The sequence below is a fragment of the Anomaloglossus baeobatrachus genome, chromosome 1 (genome assembly GCF_048569485.1).
Source record: "Anomaloglossus baeobatrachus isolate aAnoBae1 chromosome 1, aAnoBae1.hap1, whole genome shotgun sequence".
In the NCBI taxonomy this organism is placed as follows: Eukaryota; Metazoa; Chordata; class Amphibia; order Anura; family Aromobatidae; genus Anomaloglossus; species Anomaloglossus baeobatrachus.
The window spans coordinates 610,634,179-610,649,743 of NC_134353.1; positions in this window are offsets into that span (position 1 = coordinate 610,634,179).

A 15,565-nucleotide genomic window follows, 5' to 3' on the forward strand; every position below is an offset into this window, starting at 1 on the left:
TGCTAGAGCAACAAGAGGGAGGAATCCGAGGTCCCAAGGGGCAAATGGGGGTTTGACAAAGACTCCAGCCAATAATGTAATCTGTTAGAAGTGTCATGGTCCAGGTCACATAGCCACCCGTTGTCCTCTGACCAAGCCGATGGACTGCAGCATAGGTTGGTGCTCCTCATACCATGACTCGCCGGTCTGCAGTGTGGATGGTCAACCCGGTGAGGGGCCGCAGGCATGTCCCATGGAAGTAAACGATATGAAAGTCATGGTATAGTAGGTGACCCTGGTGAGGGTCATACTCCCTTACCACGGTTGATTGCTGGGAAGATAGTGGGCATCCACTGTATCCACAAGGATGCCAAGGACTACCCTGTTGCCACTGTAACCATAAAAAAAAACTATGAGATGGAGTATCATGAAGTCTAAGTAGTAAAAGACATGTTACACCCAGTAAGTTTCTCACTTCAATAGTCCTCTGGTGCCATTACACATTATAGAGGTCCCATTTAACCATATTGCTATAGATTTAGCGGATCCCCTGGTCAAGTCTACTAGAAAGCAACAGTACATCTTAATGGTTCTGGATTATACAACAAGGTTCCTGGAGATGGTACCATTGAGAAATTCCTCCGCTAAGAACATAGCACGGGAGTTGGTCCACATCTTCTCTCAAACTGGACTGCTGAAGGTGATCCTAATAGACCAAGGAACTTTATGTCCAAAATCATAAGGGAACTGTGTAAAGCACTGCAGATTACCCAGATGAAGACTTCAGTGTACCACCTGCAAACAGACAGCATTGTGGAGAGATTCAACAAGATCCTAAAGTCCATTCTCAAAAAGGTTGTGGAGAAGGATGGCCAAATCTGGGACTGCCTATTTCCATATCTGCTGTTTTCCATCAGAGTAGTTCTAAAGGTCTTTACTGGGTTCTCTACCTTTTAACTCTTGTATGGTCAACATACTAGAGGTTTCCTAGACATAGCAAAATAGAGACCGAGGAAGCAGAGGTTACACCCCACAGGAGCATGATTGAGCATGTCGCTCAGATTCAGGAGAGGATGGCCAATGTAATGCCTTTTGTGAAAGAGAGTCTGCTCTGGGTGTAGGAGGTCCAGGCGAAAGTATATTATTGCTCAGCAAGGGCGAGACAGTTCAGCCCTGGCAATGACATGTTATTGCTGATCCCCACTGTGTAGACAGTAAGTTTCTTGCCAAGTGGCAAGAATCCTATGAAGTGGTTGAAAATCTGGGTGAGGTGAACTGCAAGATCCACCAACCCAGTAGAAGCAATCCCTACCAAGTGTACCATGTCAATCTGATCAAGCTGTGGCAAGATAGGGAAGCTGGGGAAACTCCATGTCTGGTAGCCAAGGTGTAAGCTGACATTGAGAATGTCATGGGGACGGAGATGCTGTCACGGGCCCAAAAACAGCAATGTTGTGAGTTGCTTCACCAAAGCAGAGATCTCTTTTCAGACTTTCTGGGGTGTACATAGGTTATGGAGCACAATGTTCTGATAAAATCGCATGTTAGAGTAAACTTGAAGCCATGTCGGATTCCTGAAGCCTGCCGAGAGGTGATTTCGAAGGAGGTGAACAGAATGGTGAGCCTCAACGTAATTGAGGAATCTAAAAGGGGCTGGTCCAGTACAATCATCATTGTGGTGAAGCTGGATGGAGAATGGTGATTTTGTAACTATTATCACAAATTGATTGAAGTCAACAAATTTGATGCATATCGGATTCTCCATGTCGCTGAGCTCGTCAAGAGGTTAGAGCCAGCAACGTATATTACTTACCTTGACCTGACAAAGGGTACTGGCAAATCCTCAAGTCTGAGATTGCCAAGGTTGCCATTTGGATTCCATAGGGCCATGGACTGGATCCTAGCTCCCCACAAGAAGTACTCAGCAGCTTATCTAAACAATATTGTGATCTTCACGATTGGCAAAGTCATCTGCAGAAGGTCCAGGCGATTCTGGATGCACTGAGGAAAACGGGGTTTACTAGAAACCTGAAAAAAATGCACCATGAGAAAGGAGGAGGCCAGGTACTTAGACTATATAGTTGGTAGGGACTAAATCAAAGCGCAAAAGAAAAAAGTGGAGGCAATCCAAAATTTGCCACTCTTTAAGAAGCGGGTTAAGACATTTCTGGGAATTGTCAGATTCTATCAGCGGTTTATACCAAATTTTGTTGTGATGGCCACACCTCTTACTGACCTCCTAAGGGCCCGAAGTTGTTGATGTCAAGTGGACTTCCGAAGCAGAGACAGCTTTCCAAGAAATTAAGTTAACTCTGTGTAAACAACCAGTTTCAGTTTCAGTCACAGTCAAAACCACTGAGAAGGAGTGCTTGGCCATCAGATGGGTGGATGACACTTTGAAATATTATCTGCTAGGTCGAAAGTTCAGGCTAGTGTCCGATCATGCGCCCCTGAGAGAAAGGAAAGGGAAGAATGCCTGGGTGACCAGGTGGTTTCTAGCGCTTCAGGACTTTAACTTCCATGTAGAGCACAGACCCTGGAAGTTACATGGGAAATCTATATAATACTATAATAAATACTATAAGTTCTGTGTTTGGAGGTAGCAGAAATCCAATGTGGTTATCAAATTGAGCAGAGTGGAAACCCAATGTTTAGCAGGAGGAACCAGCAGTCGTATGAACTGTGTTTATGATCTTTAATTTTCTTTGTGCTATAAAGTTTTTTTTTTCTTATTTTGTTTTACTTTGTTAGGCTGGTTTATGAAGTTCAATAAACCAGTTGAAAATGTAAACTATAAGCGTTCCTGCGACTACCTCGAACAGCTGCTGAGTGGATCTACCACAGGGGTTAAACAGCCAGGGGCGGCAAGGAAATGACTGTTGGTTGTGAGAGCTGGGACTATGCTCTCACATAAGCCGAAGTCCCGGCGGTGATTGCACGAGCACAACTCCTGTGTCCGCGCGATTGCCAGAAGAACCCCATATGTCATCGGCCGGGAACCCCTTTACAACTGTAAGAAGCATTTCAAGGTCCTGGCGTGGCCTAGCCAGTCTTCAGACCTGAACCCAATAGAAAATCTATGGAGGGTGCTGAAACTCAATGTTGCCCAGTGACAGCCCTGAAACATGAAAGATCTGGAGAAGATCTGTTTGGAGGAGTGCACCAAAATCCATGCTGCAGTGTTTGCAGATTTGGTCATGAACTACAAGAAATGAATAACATCTGTAATTGCAAACAAAGATTTCTGTACATATTATAAAGTTCAGTTTTTATATTGTATAAAATTCTTATTTCATGCAATAAAATGCAAATTAATTATTTAAAAATCATACAATGGGATCTTGTGAATTTTTTGGGGATTCTGTCTGTCGCAGTTGAAATGTACCTGTGATAAAAATTGCAGACCTCTCCATTCTTTGTAAGTGGGAAAACTTGCAAAATCTGCAGTGTATCAAATATTTATTTTCTTCACTGTATAGGACTCTGCTTCTTCTATTTAAAATAGGAGTGAAACCTGACTAGAGGTGTCGGAAATGTGATATACCACATACAGATTTCATACATCCAATGTGAAACTGTCTGCGTCTCCGGAAGTACAGGAATGAAGTGCTCAAGCATTATGCTTGTCAGAATGCTCTGGATTCATTAATCTATGTTCTTGGCTTTACTGCGGAAATTCCTGCACAGGAGAGTCACCGACTAGCTATCACAGGTATATTGTACCAGGCTCAGAGATTGCTTCATATTGGAAAAATCCCAACCCTTCAGTCATTAGTGAAGCAATTGAAGGGCTGAAAAATATAAGTCTAAAGAAATTTGTGTACCAAAAAAGAAAGACATAAAAAATTGAAGATATTTTCACTCCTTAAGCCTGCTTTACACGTTGCAATTTCGCATACGATATCGTATGCGATTTGCAACGCCCCCATCGTATGTGTAGCACGTTCAATTTGTTGAACGTGACGCACATACGATTAACCCCCGTCACACATACTTACCTACCATACGACCTTGATGTGGACGGCGAACGTCCACTTCCTGGAGTGGGAGGGACGTTTGGCGTCACATCGACGTCACGCGGCAGCCGGCCAATAGAAGCGGAGGGGCGGAGCTGAGCGGGACGTAAACATCCCGCCCACCTCCTTCTTTCCGCATTGCCGGCGGGAGCCAAAGGAGGCAGGTGAGATCTGTTCATCGTTCCCGGGGTGTCACACACTGCGACGTGCGCTACCACGGGTACGATGAACAATCTGACGTTCAATTCGTCAGGAATGAACGACGTGCATGCGATGAACGGGTTTTCGTTCAATCGCAATTGCACGTCGCTGTCACACGCTACAACATACCTTACAATGCCGGATGTGTGTCACTTACGATGTCACCCCGCCGACACATCGTAAGATATCTTGTAGCGTGTAAAGCAGGCTTTAGTTGAATAGACCAAATTTGGTCCCTCTGACTTTGACATGGTCATGGAGTTTTTTTCAGCCTCTTTAACCTCAAAGTTTTAAAAGGTTGTCTCATATGAGACTGTTTTTAAAGTCGCGTGTTAAGATGTTAGCCTTTGAGAGTTATTTTACAATTGTAACTATTTTTGCTGGCTTTAAGCATAATTTCTGTACTCAGCAATATATGTAGGTAGGGGACAGGGAAGGTGGATGGATGGGTTTTGTTGAGGTGTATATGTATTTTGTTTGTAAAAATTTTCAATAAACAATTATATTTGGTCAAAAATAGCGTTGGACATCCTCTGTGAATGCCTTCAAATAATTCTTCTTCCTATCTCTTACCAGCTACTCAAAGTCCACCATACAACTTCTCTAAATTAAACCCATTTGCTTGACCTGCACTCCACCACTGGTGGATTATGGAATGTCTGCATAGTCTGTAACAAACTCAATGTTATTTACGACCTCTTTATTTTTCCCAATCTATACTTCATTGGTGTAACCGAAGCATACTTGATACCCTTTAACACAGCTTCCCCTGTTGTGCTGTGTTATTGTGGCCTTCATTTCACCCCCATCTCTTGCTTTGGCAATAAACTTGCTGAAGGAGTTGACCTTTTCCTAACAATTGCATCTTCAACCTAATCCCATCTCTACCATCCCTTCTTTTGACATTCAGTTGGTCCGTATCTGTCCATAATCCAAGTGGCTGTCATATACAAATCCCTGGCCCTGCGGCCGCCTTTATTGACCATTTCAAACCTGACTTCTATGCTTAATCTTTGCAGACATTTCCATCTTTGTCATGGGTGATTTCCATATTGCCATATAAACCCACAAGGCAGCAGCCTCCAATCTCTTGTTACTCACTTCATCCAATGGTTTCAAACAATGGTCCTCCATATCCATTCATAATGATGGACATACTCATGATCTCATCTTCACTCACCTTTATTTCCTATCTAACCTTAAAACCTCATCTCTCCCCCATCTCATTATCATCTACTTACATTTTTATCCCTGTCCTCTTCAAATTCCTCTTAAGTCCAACAATTAGTACACCGCCACAAAAACCTCTCTCCCATAGACTTTCACATACTCTCTGACCCTGTTCTACCGTGCTACACGAAATCTTCAGTCCATGATACAGACACGGCCATACTTTCTACAATATCAGGCTGGCATCAGCTGTTGACTTAGTTGCCCCTTTCATACATAGCAAAAGGCAACGAATCAAAAGACAACCATGTCACTGCAACTTCACAAAAAGCTGCAGTGAGCATCCAGGTTTGCAGAGAGGCAGTAGAAGAAAATGCACTCAATTTTCAAATTCAAGCCAGCCCTCACCTCTACTAAGCAGGACTACATCTCAACACATATATTTTTTATCCTATAACTCCAAACAATTATTCATCACTTTTAATTCCTTTGTACATCCACCATTATGCTGCCATCTCCTTCATTTCAACAGATTTTGCTGAATATTTCAATAACTACATCAACCACATCAGAAACCTTCACACACCATCACAACGCCTCCATTTAATTAACCGATTCCCTTCCACTATAACCTTCTTTCCCAACATCACTGAAGAAAAGGTAATTGCCTATTCACTCTCCAAGTGAGACTTCACCAGGTGTGCGCTTGACCCTATCCCATTTCACCTCCTCCTCATCATGACCATCATGTTTATCTCAGCCCTAACCCATTCCTTCAACCTATCAGTAACCTTTGGTGTTTTCTCTTTCTCTTCCAAACATGCAATTGTTTCCATGAAAACACTAAAGGGCACTTTACACCCTGCGATATCGCTATTGATATTGATAGCGAGCTTACCCGCCCCCGTCGGTTGTGCGTCACGGGCAAATCGCTACCCGTGGCGCACAACATCACTAACACCCATCACACATACTTACCTGCCTAACGACGTCGCTGTGGCAGGCGAACCGCCTCCTTTCTAAGGGGGTGGTTTGTTTGGTGTCACAGCGACGTCACTAAGCAGCAGCCCAATAGAGGCGGAGGTGCGGAGATGAGCGGGACAAATATCCCACCCACCTCCTTCCTTCCTCATTGTGGTCGGCCGTAGGTACGAGGTTGTTCCTTGTTCCTGCGGTGTCACACGCAGGAACAACGAACAACCTGCGGCATGAACAACTAGCGATATTATGAAAATGGACGACGTGACAACGATCAACGATTTTTGACGCTTTTGCGATCGGTGATCGTCGCTCCTAGGTGTCACATGCTGTGATGTCGCTAACGACACCTGATGTGCGTCACAAACACCGTGACCCCGACGATATATCGTTCACGATGTCGCAGCGTGTTAAGCACCCTTAAGGCTATGTTTACACAGGATGTTTTTGCAGTGTGTTTTTCCTGAGCAAAACTTGATCTTTTAGCAGGATGTTTTCTAGGAGTCATCTGTAGTTTTGGTACGGTTTTTGATGCAGTTTTTGTGGCATTTTTACAGCGTTTTTTTTCTTTGATGTCAAGACCAGCAGGGGTTAAAAAGTACCCGAGTGCTGGGTCGGGCCGGGACTGACCTGGATCCGGCAATCGGGTAGTAAAAAAAAAATGGTAGAAAGAAAAAAAAAAGTAAAGCAAGAGGCCTATACTTACCAGTCTTCGGCATCGCTGTATCTGCTAGGTAGAAGCTAGAGTGTATAAGCTCCTTCCAGGTATGACATCATTCAACATAGCCCTATCACATGAGAGGCAGGAGGGCAAAGCATGATATAGTGGAAGGGAGAAAACATCACCAAGCTCACTAACCAAGCCGGTCACGCCCACTAACCCAGCTGGTCATGCCCACTAACATGGAAGGAGCTCATACATTCTAGGCTCCCCCTACTTCCAGAGTCGCTCATTAGCCTTATGCATATTCACTGCTTTCCCAGTGCACCAGCGTCTGTGATTCGTTGCAGTCACACGCGCCCCAGCCTGTGTGACAGAATCTGGAACACCTATGGTGTGAACAAGGTGCAAGACTCAAAAATATACAACTGAACAATAGGATAAAGAGTTGCACACCAGTCACAATGTATAGGGCCACTGGCAACTTGTTTACTACTGGACTTGTGTGAAATTATTGAACTGTGAGTACACCACTGTCCTCCGGTCCAGTCCAGCAGCCATCACTCCCGTGTTCAACCCCAGGGCCCCGGGACTACACCTCCCCTACCTGTGGAGGGGATCCCGCCTTGCTGCCCCCTTGCTCAATCAGCCCCGGGCACCCCCATCAACAGGCAGCGGCGGTGCCAACATCCTTCGCCGCAACTCACGGTGGCGTCAATAAAACCTCCCTTGTAAATATCTCCTTTTCCGACAGTTGTGAGGACGGGCGGCCGTGCGAGCCCGGGTACGGTCACCACTCGAGCCACAGCAGCGAACCTGGATCCGAGCAGGCCCCCGAGAGAAGCGGCAGCGGCCCCCGCCCGCAACAATACCTGTGACCCTAAATAGCCTGAGTGAGGCCACCGCTGGAAGTGTGCTGCCCCAGCAGCAGATTGAACCGCTCGGATCCGGGAGTGGTGTTCGTTCGTGGCTCGAGGGTCTCCGGACCCGGGGGCTTAGTTGCCACACTGAAATGTAAAAGGGGGTATTTATAGGGGATTTGGTATAGTTCATGATGCCACCTGTGGTGTACGGTAATTGGGAGTACCGGCAGCAAGATGACGTTAACCTCCACGGGTAGGGGTAGGCTCCGGGACTCTGGATGGTGATGCGGGGGTGCAGTGCAGGGGTCAGTCGAGTACTCACTCAGCAATGAAGCAGACCCTGACAACAGGGTAAATCAAGTCTCTGAACGCCGTTGCCTCTTGAGGGGAGCTCGTCCGGGTCCCGTCCCCTACAGTGCTGCTGGTGGTCCGTAACCTGCCTCCTGGCACTAAGTTTTAGATTGTCCGTTGTGGTTCGGTAGCTTTGAGCTATCCGGACCCCGCTTCCCACTGTGGCTAAGTAAAGGAGCCTGCTCTCAGGAGCTCATGCTTGAAACTTAAGTGGGCTGCTTGCTAGGAAAGCACTATCCCCCTCTTTGCGCTAGTGCCCCCGATCTCTGAGCTGGTGGGAACAGTCCATAAAGGCCCCGTTCTCCTCAGGTTAATTGCCGGGTTGCCTGAAGCTTCTCCCCGAACTAGGGTCCGTGTACCCCGTCGTGCCTTCGGTCCCGGACCGGTGATAGGACCAGGCTGCTGGCCATCCTCCTCGATGGGTCCCAGGCACCTAGCCTCAATCCCCTGCAATCGGGGGTCCGACTCCTCTAGGTCCAGACCACCGTCTGCGACCTAGTTTTCCTCTCCCCTGGGAGCTCCAACTCCCAGCTTCCTCAGAGCTCCTCACTGCTCGAGGGCTACCACTCAACTTTCTGAACTTGACACTTCCCACCTCCCTTTCTAATCCTTAGGTGGGCGGCCCTATTTCTGCTTCTTAAGCAGCCCACTGGTGTGCCTGAAAGGTGTGGTGCAAAGTGTATCCAGGATTTGTGAATGCAGGTGGAGGCAGCACTGCAGGATAGAGACCCAGAACCATGGGGGCTGAATACTGCATGGGGAGGGCAGTTTGTTCAGTACCCTGTGATGACCTGAATAGTCCAGGGGAGTCACAAATGCGTGGCTCATTCATTCTCTGTACAATAGACCCGCAGACCAGATCTATGAGTGGTTGCAGTCAGATGCTGGGGGCGCTTCTGACTGCAACCAATCACAGATAATAGCAGTGAATATGGAATGAGCGGGGAAGTGGAGGAGCTGTGGGAGCGTACAGCCACACCGGTGATTCAGTAAATATAGAGCACCTGCTCCAATCCCCCAATCCCTACCACCATTTTTAAGTGCTGGCCAGATACCCTGGATCAGTTCAGTATTTTATTAACCCGGTTAGACCTGTTGATTAGAGATGAGCGAATCGGTCGCTGTTCGGCTCGAGGTCGGTTCGCCGAACGGGTGTCCCGTTCGAGTTCGGTTCGACGAACCGAACTCGAACCAATAGGCTATAATGGGAGGCAATCACAAACACATAAAAATGCATTATAAATGTACACAAACAGTTAATAAACATTGCCATAACACTTACCGGTCCTCGCGATCCCTTCTGCACTCTGTCTCCTGCCGCTATTCCATCCGATGATCGCTGAATCCTCCCGGTGACGGCACTGCCAGCAGAGATGCAGGACCTATCGTGACTAGTCACGTGGCTATTATCTCATTGGCTACAGACTGGTCACATGACTATGATGCGTCATGTAGGACCTGCGAGTGCATCTCTCCGGTACACGGTGCACATATGTGTATCGCCGTGTACCGGTGACATGCTCTAGCACACGGTCGACTCCCCGTTCCGTTAGGGACCGGCTGACACAGCCGGTCATTAACGGAGATCACCGTTGCCATAGCAACGCAGTTAGCGGTGACGTCACCGCTAACCGCGGCTCCGAGAGCACCGTTGCTATGGTAACGCGTCTGTCAGCGTTACCGCTGTTGCCGCTGACAGCCAGCACTGATCACTCACGGAGTGAAGGCTGCACGCTGCTTCCCGATTGTAGTGAGGATTGTAGTGAGGATGAGGTTCCCCAGCCCCAAGTGATGAGCTGGTGAACCTCATCCTCACTACAATCGTCACTACTACTACACTAGTGAGGATTGTAGTGAGGATGAGGTTCCCCAGCCCCAAGTGATGAGCTGGGGAACCTCATCCTCACTACAATCGTCACTACTACTACACTAGTGAGGATTGTAGTGAGGATGAGGTTCCCCAGCTCATCAAGTGATGAGCTGGGGAACCTCATCCTCACTATAATCGTCACTACTACTACACTAGAAAGAAAGAAGACAGAAGAGCAGGATCGTGGAGGGCTGACAGGGGGTAATAAAGATGGAGTCTCTAATGTGTCTGTGTATTTATTTCTATTAAAGTATTTTTTCTCTGTGTGGTGTTTTTTTTAACCCTTTATTGGAGATTCTTAATGGCCGGGTCAAACGTGCCTGACATTAAGAATCTCTGGCTTAATACTGGCTAGTAAAACAAAGCCAGTATTAACTCATGATTACCCAACAAGCCACCCGGCTCCAGGGCTGTTGGAAGAGTTGGATACAGCGCCAGATGATGGCGCTTCTATGAGAGCGCCATTTTCTGGGACAGCTGCGGACTGAAATCCGCAGCAGAGGCACCCAGAAGCCTCGGGCTAACCTGTGCTGCGGATTCCAATCCCCAGCTGCCTAGTTGTACCCGGCTGGACACAAAAATGGGGCGAAGCCCACGTCATTTGTTTTTTAATTATTTCATGAAATATGTGAAATAATTAAAAAAAAACGGGCTTCCCTATATTTTTGGTTCCCAGCCGGGTACAAATAGGCAACTGGGGGTTGGAGGCAGCCCGTGGCTGCCTGCTGTACCTGGCTAGCATACAAAAATATGGCGAAGCCCACGTCATTTTTTTGGTGGGCAAAAAAATTCTGCATACAGTCCTGGATGGAGTATGCTGAGCCTTGTAGTTCTGCAGCTGCTGTCTGCTCTTCTCCATACAGACAGACAGCAGCTGCAGAACTACAAGGCTCAGCATACTCCATCCAGGACTGTATGCAGAAGTTTTTTGCCCCCTGAAAAAATTATGTGGGCTTCGCCATATTTTTGTATGCTAGCCAGGTACAGCAGGCAGGTACGGCTGCCCCCAACCCCCAGTTGCCTATTTGTACCCGGCTGGGAACCAAAAATAAAGGGAAGCCCTTTTTTATTATTTCATGAATTTCATGAAATAATTAGAAAACAAATGACGTAGGCTTCGCCCCATTTTTGTGTCCAGCCAGATACAACTAGGCAGCTGGGGATTGGAATCCGCAGCACAGGTTGGCCTGAGCTTTCTGGGCCCCACTGCTGCGAATTGCAGTCTGCAGCCGCCTCAGAAAATGGCATTTTCATAGAAGCGCCATCTTCTGGCACTGTATCCAACTCTTCCAGCACCTGCCTGCTATACCTGGCTAGCATACAAAAATATGGCGAAGCTCACGTCCTTTTTTTATAGTTTTTTGGCAAAAAAAATAAAAAAAGCTTCCCTGGATTTTCCATTGCCAGTGAAGGTAACACCAAGCAGTGGGGGTTAGCAGCCAGTAGGTGCTTGGATTACCCTTAGCTAGCAATACAAAAAATGCAGCGGGAGCCCATATATATTTTTTTTAATTATTTATTTAAATAACTAAAAATAAAATGGGCTTCCCTGTATTTTGATTGCTGGACATCACAGTGCTGTAAAAATAAATCTTTAAAAAAATGACGTAGCGCTCCGCGGTATTTTTGATTCTCAGCGCAGATAAAGCAGACAGCTATGGGTTGCCTCCCCCATCTGCCTGCCGTTACCTTGGTTGGCAATCAAAATACAGGGAAGCCCATTAATTTTTTCTATTTAAAAAATAGTTAAAAAAAAAATGACATTGGGTCCCCCCATTTTTGATAGCCAGCTAGGGTAAAGCAGACGGCTGTAGCCTGAAAACCACAGCTGGCAGCTTTACCGTGGTTGGGGATCCAATGTGGAGGTCCCCTCAGGCTCTTTTTTATAATTATTTTATAAATATTAATAATTACACAATAAAAGTAGGGTCCCCCCCAAATTGGATCACCAGCCAAGGTAAAGCGGACAGCTGTGGTCTGGTATTCTCAGGGTGGGAAGGTCCATAGTTATTGGGCCTTCACAGCCTAAAAATAGCAGGCCGCAGGCACCCCAGACGTGGCGCATCCACTAGATGCGCCAATCCTGGCGCTTCACCCCAGCTCATCCCGTGCCCTGGTGCAGTGGCAAACGGGGTAATAAATCGGGTTGATACTAGCTGTAAAGTAACCTGAGATCAAGCCCAGCAGTTTGTGATGTCATGGCGTCTATTAGATACCCAACATCATAAACTGTCAGTACTAACAAAAAAAAAATCGACAAAAGAAATTTATTTGAAAAAACAGTCCCCAAAACATTTCCTCTTTCACCAATTTATTGTAAGAAAAAAAATAAAGGGGTCCCACGACGACTCTGGACCATCTAGAATATGGGGGGGAGACACTCAGGGAACGTATCCCCCATTTTCTAGGAGTGCGGACCCTTCATGTGAGGAGTGTGGGTGCAATGAATCTGCACTCACTCTTCTCGGGTCCACAGCAGCAGAGTCCATGTCGTAATGGTTGCTACCAAAGCTGCAATGCCCTGCTCATGAGGTAAGGGCATGCCTAATCAGGAGAACTACTGTAGAGAAAGCTCTGCTCACTGGTATATAGGTGCTCAGAGGTAATAATAGATAAAATTAGTGAGTAACGTCGGCACTCTAAATCTCCCAGACTAAGTCAGTAAGTCACAACGGATAGTAATGCAAAATCACTCTTTATTGGTCCGTATTAAGAAAAAAATTTTTTTCATAAGCATATATGTTTTTGTCCAAAACAAGTTACAAATGACGTTTCGGCCTGAGCCTTCGTCAGATTGGACTTATCTGCATGTAATCATGAAAAATGACAATAATCAGTATCACATAAGAGTGAGAGAACAATAACATAAACTCGAACAATGTAGAGGTACAATTGGGATGCAGCAAAAAAATTGCAACACAGCAAGAAATGAAACACATGATACAAATGTCATAATACAGTACAAGGACAATATAGTAATGACAAATATGGGGTCAGAGTAGGCTTAGACAGCTCTGGTACGAAAGAGATGTCAATCATAAAGTAACATGTGCAGTAGGTGTAGAGCTACACTATGCATGGCAGAGCTAATGGGTAGACCGACCATAGAAAAAGAACGGAGAAAAAGTGGAGAAAAAGTGGAGAAAAAATGGAGAAAAAGTGGAGAAAAAGTGGAGAAAAAGTGGAGAATAAGTGGAGAATAAGTGGAGAAAAAATGGAGAAAAAAATGGAGAAAAAGTGGAGAAGAAGTGGAGAAAAAGTGGAGAAAAAGTGGAGAAAAAGTGGAGAAAAAATGGAGAAAAAGTGGAGAAAAAGTGGAGAAAAAGTGGAGAAAAAATGGAGAAAAAGTGGAGAAAAAGTGGAGAAAAAGTGGAGAAAAAGTGGAGAATAAGTGGAGAAAAAATGGAGGAAAAAGTGGAGAAAAAGTGGAGAAAAAGTGGAGAAAAAATGGAGAAAAAGTGGAGAAAAAGTGGAGAAAAAGTGGAGAAAAAATGGAGAAAAAGTGAAGACAAAATGGAGAAAAAATGGAGAAAAAAATGGAGAAAAACTGGAGAAAAAGTGGAGAAAAAGTGGAGAAAAAAATGGAGAAAAAGTGGAGAAAAAGTGGAGAAAAAGTGGAGAAAAAAATGGAGAAAAAGTGGAGAAAAAGTGGAGAAAAAGTGGAGAAAAAAATGGAGAAAAAGTGGAGAAAAAGTGGAGAAAAAGTGGAGAAAAAGTGGAGAAAAAGTGGAGAAAAAAATGGAGAAAAAGTGGAGAAAAAGTGGAGAAAAAGTGGAGAAAAAAATGGAGAAAAAGTGGAGAAGAAGTGGAGAAAAAGTGGAGAAAAAGTGGAGAAAAAGTGGAGAAAAAATGGAGAAAAGGTGAAGAAAAAGTGGAGAAAAAATGGAGAAAAAAATGGAGAAAAGTGGAGAAAAAGTGGAGAAAAAATGGAGAAAAAATGGAGAAAAAGTGGAGAAAAAGTGGAGAAAAAGTGGAGAAAAAGTGGAGAAAAAGTGGAGAAAAAGTAGAGAAAAAGTGGAGAATAAGTGGAGAAAAAATGGAGAAAAAAATGGAGAAAAAAATGGAGAAAAAGTGGAGAAAAAGTGGAGAAAAAGTGGAGAAAAAATGGAGAAAAGGTGGAGAAAAAGTGGAGAAAAAGTGGAGAAAAAGTGGAGAAAAAGTGGAGAAAAATGGAGAAAAAAGTGGAGAAAAAAATGGAGAAAAAGTGGAGAAAAAGTGGAGAAAAAGTGGAGAAAAAATGGAGAAAAGGTGGAGAAAAAGTGGAGAAAAAATGGAGAAAAAATGGAGAAAAAGTGGAGAAAAAATGGAGAAAAAATGGAGAAAAAAATGGAGAAAAAGTGGAGAAAAAGTGGAGAAAAAGTGGAGAAAAAATGGAGAAAAAGTGGAGAAAAAGTGGAGAAAAAGTGGAGAATAAGTGGAGAAAAAATGGAGAAAAAAATGGAGAAAAAAATGGAGAAAAAGTGGAGAAAAAGTGGAGAAAAAGTGGAGAAAAAATGGAGAAAAGGTGGAGAATAAGTGGAGAAAAAAATGGAGAAAAAAATGGAGAAAAAGTGGAGAAAAAGTGGAGAAAAAGTGGAGAAAAAATGGAGAAAAGGTGGAGAAAAAGTGGAGAAAAAGTGGAGAAAAAATGGAGAAAAAAATGGAGAAAAAAATGGAGAAAAAGTGGAGAAAAAGTTGAGAAAAAGTGGAGAAAAAGTGGAGAAAAAGTGGAGCATAAGTGGAGAAAAAGTGGAGAAAAAGTGGAGAAAAAGTGGAGAAAAAATGGAGAAAAGGTGGAGAAAAAGTGGAGAAAAAATGGATAAAAAAATGTAGAAAAAAATGGAGAAAAAGTGGAGAAAAAGTGGAGAAAAAATGGAGAAAAAGTGGAGAAAAAATGGAGAAAAAGTGGAGAAAAAGTGGAGAAAAAGTAGAGAAAAAGTGGAGAATAAGTGGAGAAAAAATGGAGAAAAAAATGGAGAAAAAAATGGAGAAAAAGTGGAGAAAAAGTGGAGAAAAAGTGGAGAAAAAGTGGAGAAAAAATGGAGAAAAGGTGGAGAAAAAGTGGAGAAAAAGTGGAGAAAAAGTGGAGAAAAAATGGAGAAAAAAGTGGAGAAAAAAATGGAGAAAAAGTGGAGAAAAAGTGGAGAAAAAATGGAGAAAAGGTGGAGAAAAAGTGGAGAAAAAATGGAGAAAAAATGGAGAAAAAGTGGAGAAAAAGTGGAGAAAAAATGGAGAAAAAAATGGAGAAAAAGTGGAGAAAAAGTGGAGAAAAAGTGGAGAAAAAATGGAGAAAAAGTGGAGAAAAAGTGGAGAAAAAGTGGAGAATAAGTGGAGAAAAAATGGAGAAAAAAATGGAGAAAAAAATGGAGAAAAAGTGGAGAAAAAGTGGAGAAAAAGTGGAGAAAAAATGGAGAAAAGGTGGAGAATAAGTGGAGAAAAAATGGAGAAAAAAATGGAGAAAAAGTGGAGAAAAAGTGGAGAAAAAGTGGAGAAAAAG